Raw genomic sequence first — 6,601 nt, forward strand, 5'->3', positions numbered from 1 at the left:
TCAATCAATTCCTGTATCTGAAATCATCAATACTTTCACTCATCTACCCATCTTTCTCTATCTATCTGACCCAATTTGAAGTTGAAAGTCTAAAAAGATGCAATTGCAGCTGTCTGGGCTTTCTTCAACGTGTTCATCTCTTTCTCTTTCTGATTTGCTTACTAGCAAATGTTTATGTACCCCACAACATTCAATTTACTTTTTCTAGTTCAAAGCTTGCTTTTGTTTATTAAACCAGCAAATGCCTCCTAGGTATTTCTTTCCCTATATAAACATTTAGACAGTCTGTGGAATACCTAAGCCATTCGCACGATTGTAAAGTCAACAAGCAGGCAATGTTAGAAATAAAAGTCTTCCCACTGCTGTATCTCAACTACCAACTTCCACCCATTTCATCCCTGAACTAGGTACCCTTGTTTATTAGTGCGTTCTTCCAGAGATATGTTAATGCATAAACAAATGGCAGCTTGGCATGTGTCCTGTTCTGTGCATTGCTGTTAATACTTGGTGTGTTATCTTTTCCTTGCCCTTTTCTTCATCATATAGAATGATCCTACTTTTCTAATAAATGGGCCATACAATATTTAATTCAGTTTTTGTTGACTCAATTTTAGGTTCTTTCTCTTTCTTTAACAAGGAAATATAATTTATTAAAAATACCTATGGTAGCCAGGCTTTGGTGGCACATGCCTTTAATCCTAGCACTAGGGAGGCAGAGGCAGGCAGATCTCTGTGAGTTCAAGGGTTCAAGGCCAGTCTGGGCTACAGAGTGAGTTCCAGGAACAGCGCAAAGCTATACAGAGAAACCCCGTCTTGAAAAACAAAACAAAACAACAAAAAAAAAAAAGAAAGAAAAGAAAACACATATGGTATAAACACATACTTTTGTACATATGTGATACTAATAACCTTCTGTGGTATAATAATTCTGTTGGCTGAGAAACCAGGAATGTACAACTGAACTCTTTCTATCTTAGTAAAGCTTATCAGGATGTAATTTGAGGTTGACTAAGCCTATGTTCTAATCTAAAGGTTTGACTACAGCAAAAATCTGTTCTCAAATAATGATTATTGAAAGTATTTAGAGAAGCAAAAATAAATAAATAAATAAATAAGTGGGATAGAGAAAGCATAAATAGATGATTGATAGGTAGATAGCTGATGGATGGATGTATGGATGGATAGATAGATAGATAAATAGATAGATAGATAGATAGATAGATAGATAGATAGATAGATAGATAGATAGCCGAGAAAGTGAGAGGAGGAAGAGAGAGAGGATTTTTAGGTAATCTTATCTTTGAAGTCATATGACATCACTTTCTTATCACATAGCATATGTGACATCACATATGACTCAAGAGAAATCAGTGTATTCATTCTACTCATGGTCTTTTGATTCCATAGGGCCCATCCAGAGCAGGATTCCTGGAACCCATCTAGCTGTAGCATGGTTGTATCTTCAGGATAAAAGTCCTCAGACTGATAATTGCTCAAGTCAATTCTGCATACGAAATTACAACAGATATCACTAAATTGTTCAACCCAAAGTATAACAAATTGCACTTTCAAAAACAATATAAGAAAGTGGCCATTTCTACATGTATTTCTGATATATTATTGAACTGCGGGTGCTTTTCCTATTGAAGTTTTAGGACAACAATGGCTGTGCATGTTTATAGTTTAAAAATCCATTTGTATTTTTTTCCTGTCAACACTGTCCTGTATTATTTTGAAATATCACATTTTTGGGGATATCAAAATACAGGGGGATTTTTATATATTAGATCTTTTGTCAATATTGTGAGAGCTGCGAAAAATTGTCTCACTATATCAATTGCCTTTCAGCTTCTCTTGGTTATTTTTCTACTTTGGGGACTTTATTTTTATTTTGAATATTTATCAAACATCAAAATTTTCTATTATTATTCCTGATAAAAAACGTCACATATAAAAATCATCTCTTGAGCCGGGCAGTGGTGGCGCATGCCTTTGATGCCAGTACTTGTACTTGGCAGGCAGAGCAAAGTGGATCTCTCTGAGTTGGAGGCCAGCCTGGTCTATTGGGCAAGATCAAGGACAGGAACCAAAACTACCCAGAGAAATCCTGTCTTGAACTCCCCTCCTACACACACACACACACACACACACACACACACACACACGAAATGACCTTCTCCTGTTTATTATTTCCTTCTATGGCACTTCATCTTTCCCTTACTTGGAATTTACTGTAACATGAAGGGAAAGAGGACATCCAATGCCAGCTTTCAGTTATGTCAATAGCAGTTGCTGAATAAGACATAGTTTTTCATGGATTTCACATGTTGCCTATAAAAACAAACACCTGAGTGCATTTTGATCCACCTCTGGGCTTCCTCCTTGGTGATATTATTCTCTGCTTGTGCCACTATTGTCCTGCACGGGCTGCTGAAGACTGACAATGTTTGTGTCTTCAAAAGACTAGTTCATCACTTTTCGTTTTCACAACTTGGAACATGCATGCGGAGTACAATCTTACATGTCATACATTAATATAATAGCAATAATGACCTTCATATATTTATGTATATGTGTGTATATTAAATGCTCTATGGCGCCCAATGTGGGGCAAACTCCAAAGGCCTAGGCGGCTCCCACCCAGCCTTCCTCAAGGAAGATGTAAGGTACTGGTAAGTTATGGCGCAGTCCAGCCGTGTTTTCTGGAGAACTCTGCCTGGTCTACCTCCAGCGTCCAGGGTCCCAGAACCAAGAGAAGCCTTTCCTCTCGATCCTGGGTCTTCTGCTTCCTCCCTCAGCCCTGCCTTGTGGGTGTGACCAATACCGAAGCCTCAATGGGGGTTGGAACTTCCAGGCCAAGGCTGGGATGGCTACCCACTACAGCTCTATTTTGAAGATCTAAAACATAATTTTCAAATATCTATACAATACTCGGACAAATTCAGTTCATGTATGACATAAATAATATCTAAAGAGTTATTTCCAAACAGAAATATGATACTCATCCTTGTATGTTTGCAATGTAATGAAATTAGTAATTAAATCAGAACATGAGTTCTAAAGAGATGGTGCAGTGAGTGAAAGTGCTCAGTGCACAAGCATGAGGACCTGAGTATAAAACCCCAGCCCCCTGTGGAAAGCTGGGCACAGCAATGCATGCCTATGATCCCAGCATGGGAGATGGGGATACAGAGGCAGGAGCATTACTGGCATTGCTAGCCAGGCAGTCTAGTTGTAGCAGTATATTTCAAATTCAGAAAAGACCCTGTCCTAAATAAACAAGGAGGGTAGCAACAGAAGAGAACACTCTACAACCTACCTGGCACCTGCATTTTAACTGCACACATACACACACACACACACACACACACAATCACAAAAATAATAATTTCAGAAAGCTAAAACTATCATATATATTTTAAAAATCTATAAAATATTAGTCCAAAGGCAAACAAACACAGCTAAGTCACAAAAGATCTGTCGATCATGTCAATTAAAATACCAGAACCTGCAGCATGAATATTATGGAATGCTGTCCTCTGGGCATGAGATACTGCCTACTGCCGGGTCTCTTGAATTGTCAACAGCAATGATTGCCTGAAGGAGGTCTATACAAATGGGCCCATTAACTTTCCCTCATGAAAGTGTGAGGCCTCAGTATACAGTGTCCCCCACTGAGAATTTATAATTTATACCAGGGGAAAGGGCTCATAAAACGCTATGCTTTTTCAACATTCACAGGTAGTCAAGGGTTACAAAAAAAAAAAGAAAAGAAAAGAAAAGAAAAGAAAAGGTTCACGAAACCACACTGCTCCCCAAGAATTTACTGTTAATGGTTACTAAAAGACAGAAAGATTTTTTTTTCTTCAATAGTGAAGCTATCTACATTCTGTCTTTGCACCTGGAAATAGTCTCTCTTTCATTAGTACGGGTAGTTGTCCTCAGACAACTTTTCTTTCATTTTTGTTCCTGGTGTACAATTTGGGGTAATCACATGTTTGTACACATCTCCACTAAGAGAAAAAAAAAATAATGAGATGACACGTGCATCATTTAAGGAAAATTACAAGGGAAGTGTCAAGCTAGAAGTTCACATCATAAACAGGACTAAAATAACTAAAATATCTAATATCTCTGTCTTGGGTGTATTTCCATTAGTATTAATTTGTTTTTCTTATATTGTACAATTAAAAATTCAAATTGATGTCTGTCTACACATAATACCAACATAAAGCACTATTGAATGTTTGGGACACTTTTTTTAATGTAATACTGTTTATTTAACTTCAAAAACATTTCAGCATTCTAAACATACAAAAAAATAACAGAATGTTGCAAATTGCATTTAGGTACAGAGGGTTCTTGAACTTTCATTGATGCAGTAGTTCCTTGCTTTGCTGACAATGATGAGTTCTACAGTTTGTTTAAAAACAGTTTAAAATCTACGGCACTTAACTAAAAAAAAAAAAATCCAAACACTTCTCATGCCAGCTGGCCCCTCCCCCCTTTTCCACAACTAAGAACATCAGCAGAATGCTATGCAACTATATACAAAACAAAAACAAGACAACCTGAAGCTAAATGGATGCCCACCGCAGTATCAACAGGTCCAGCCTCACAGTGCATGCCTTGAGCTATGGCCCCCTCCAAAAGGCATCTTCCCCTCACATCCTTCACGCCAAACAAGGAGCATCAGGAATCTGTCTGGGTTGTTTTGTTCTTTTTATAAACTAGATATGTACAGTTGACAACTCAGGATTTCTAGCCAATAACCAACCATATAGTTAACACTACCTTACGCGTTGAAAACAAAACGCCAGAAACATCTTCAAATGCCTTGTCACACCAACAGCAAAGTGCACAGAATAAGGAGAACACGAGAGTGCCTTTTCATTTTAAAAATGTTTGGAGCTATGTACAACTTTGATACAGTTTCAGGGTGCTCCAGACACCCACGGCCACTTCATGTAAACCACTGACACTTTGAGAAACTACAATATGATCGTGATCAAATCTTGTAATTAAACCGAACAAGGGCAATAGACACAGCTCAAATAAGAGATGTGTCAATCACAATGCTCTCCTACTCTAAGGTATTCACAAGGAGACAAGAGTTTTTATTCAGCTTCCTCCTCCTTCTCTTCCTCTTCCACCTTTTTCCAGGCAACTTTAGCAGGACCCTTTGCGCCATCAAATTTCCCTTTAGACTTATAGTCAGCAACATCCTTCTCATACTTCTCCTTCAGTTTTGCAGTCTTGGTAATGTAAGGCTGCTTTTCACTGTCACTTAGGTTATTCCACAACTCACCAAGCTTTTTTTCCACATCTCCAATGGAGATGCCAGGATTGGTAGATTTTTATCTTGGGGCAGAATTCATGAGCAGAATAAGAAAAATCCAGACGGTGGTCTTTTGCGGGCATTGGGGTCCTTCTTCTTCTTGCCTCCTTTAGCTGGTCCATAATCTTTCATTTCCCGATCATAGCATACTTTATCGGCCTTTGCCATTTCATCAAACTTCAATTTCTCTTTGCCGCACATTGTCTTCCACCTCTCAGAGCACTTCTTGGAAAACTCTGCAAAACTGACTGGGACTTCTGGTTTTTTTTTTTCTGCACGAAGAAGACGTAAGCAGATATCTTGCCCTTTGGTTTCTTGGGGTCACCTTTAGCCATCCTGACTGCATTGTTTGCTAGTCTGGGCAGCGCAGGGCATGACCTTGGGACATGTCTTAAGGGATGGGAATTATTAGGTTAATACAATACCATTCATAAAATGTATTTATTTTTGTTTTGCTATTCCTTTTTGTTTTAATGAGGTCTAGTTTTATATTTACTTTGGTTGACATGTACTAATTGTTTCATAGACTCCCTTCAAATGATGACATTTTGTTCTTCTTTATGGTTGAATAATACTCCATTGAATTATACATCCTTACATTTGTTCTATTCATTGTTTTGATATCATTTGGCGGGGATGTCTCTTGAACTGAACATTGTCTCAACCTGATTAAAACTCTGGTTATATATTTTTGTTCCCTAATCCTTTGTATCTCTCAGTTTCTGTCGTATTTATGTTTCTCGTCTCTATCCTCCCCTGAGCTGTCCAGAATTTCTATCTTTCCTTTCCTCCTTGGATTGTTTCCATTCTCTTGATCTTTTTAGTCTTTTCCCTGCTTTGATGTTCAGTTATGCTACATCATTTGTTTTTTCTACATTTAATGTTTCTCCATGTATACTTTTGTACATTCTTTATAAAAGTCACTGCTCTGTTTTTTGTAAATATAGAATGAACTTTTGACTCATGACTTTGAGTGACTTGTATTTACATTTTTGAAGTAAAGGTTCATTTTATAGTACAGATTAAAATGTTTGCCAGTCTTTAGAGCTGTGGGCTCTCTAGTAACCACAGCGGGAGATTGGTTCACTCCCAATGGGTAGGAGACAACAATCTTCCTACAGGTATGGGTACTTTCTATGATTCGTTTTGAAGCTATGTCTCAACTTCTTAAAATTATAGAGACATCTGTTTACACATATGGTGGGAAATAAAGGATCTGATTGTTAATGTTGTAAATAAACCCATTTTAGGTTTTACATATAT

The 6,601-nt window shown here is 37.7% G+C and overlaps 1 pseudogene; it reads right to left on the reverse strand.

The window, feature by feature from the left end:
* Positions 1–5,117: 5,117 nt before the first annotated feature.
* Positions 5,118–5,673, reverse strand: LOC118570791 (annotated as a pseudogene).
* Positions 5,674–6,601: the final 928 nt, after the last annotated feature.

Source organism: Onychomys torridus, chromosome 20 (assembly GCF_903995425.1).
Source record: "Onychomys torridus chromosome 20, mOncTor1.1, whole genome shotgun sequence".
NCBI lineage: Eukaryota > Metazoa > Chordata > Mammalia > Rodentia > Cricetidae > Onychomys > Onychomys torridus.